Source organism: Octopus bimaculoides, chromosome 2, assembly GCF_001194135.2.
Source record: "Octopus bimaculoides isolate UCB-OBI-ISO-001 chromosome 2, ASM119413v2, whole genome shotgun sequence".
Taxonomy (NCBI): Eukaryota; Metazoa; Mollusca; class Cephalopoda; order Octopoda; family Octopodidae; genus Octopus; species Octopus bimaculoides.
The window spans coordinates 41,192,492-41,193,755 of record NC_068982.1 but is presented as its reverse complement, the minus strand read 5'-3'; the positions used below and the strand labels follow the sequence as shown (position 1 = coordinate 41,193,755).

The 1,264-nt window shown below is 35.5% G+C and overlaps 1 protein-coding gene across 1 annotated transcript in view; it reads right to left on the bottom strand.

The window, feature by feature from the left end:
* Positions 1 to 1,264, bottom strand: part of LOC106884228 (mucin-17) — a 150,229-nt gene that overhangs the window by 13,285 nt on the left and 135,680 nt on the right. The gene's annotated exons all lie outside the window — the stretch shown is intronic.

Below are 1,264 nucleotides of genomic sequence, written 5' to 3'. Positions count from 1 at the left end.
ATATATTCCCAAACGGGTGTAATGTCAGCTATTTCCTTCACACAACCATGTAGCTAATATACAGGAATGGAACATGGCGTACTCATATTTGTCAGCTTGAATGAAAGAACATTGCTTCCTGAATCCAAATCCTTAACATTAATGGCATCTCTTTATCTCTCCAGTTCTACACAAGGTATACAAAACCCCTAGGTATTGATGAACATATATAAAAGTGCTATGAGCAAACACTGACTGGACTTAAATCAGATTTTGATTTGACAAAAGAAATTTGCCCTGTTGATATTTAAACCTGAAAAATCTTGACATCAACATTCCAGAGGGATAATGATATTGACAAACTCTATTTCAGAAGACGCGGAAAAGAAAAGAGGCTTAAGATCAGTTCAGGAAAACCTTTGAATGTTAGAGAGTAAACTAAACAACAACAGCAAAATCAACCAAATGTTCAAAAGTAAAGGTCGTCAGTGAACTCCTCAGAAAAGCACAGAGTTCTTCTGAAGATGTTTGATATAGCCCCAGAGCTACTGGAGAGACATCCAGCATGCCAACAAAAGATTACGTATGGTTATGTTTCCTCAAAGGGGTGGAGTCACTTGAATGTTGGATAGAATGCCTTGCATTATTTGACAGGGTCTCTAACATGAAATTTTGCTGAGATCAACTTTGCCCATCATTCTTTCTGGGTTGATAAAGTATCAGTCGAGGGTGAAGAATTGGAAGAGTTGTTAGAGCATCAAATGAGATGCTCTGTGGTGACTGTTCTGGCTCTTTGCATTCTGCCTTTAGTACCAACGGCCAAGGTTAATGTTATAGTTTCATCGAGCAGTAAATTGTCAATAAATGAATGGAACATTTTCAGTACATGAGAGTCAAAAGATTATATGCTTTTCCTTCCCTTTAATAAATTGCTCTTGTAAACAATTTGTCCACTTATTTCACACATCTGTAGACATGTGGAATAAGAAATTCCTTATCTGGAAATCAAAAAGATTGCTAGCCACTATACCTTTTCGTATTTTATCTCCCTGTTTATTTCTGTATTCCTTTCTGTCGAAGAGCATAGGCTCGAAATGTAAAAGACTTTCTCACTTCCCGAGCGTTAAACTAATACATTTGTTTGTTGTTTACACACTGCTCTTCGTCTTTTGTAAATTCTCACTATATATATGTATATAATAGATTGCTATATATATGTGTGTGTGTGTGTGTGTGTGTGTGTGTGTGTGTGTATATATATATATATATATATATATATATATAT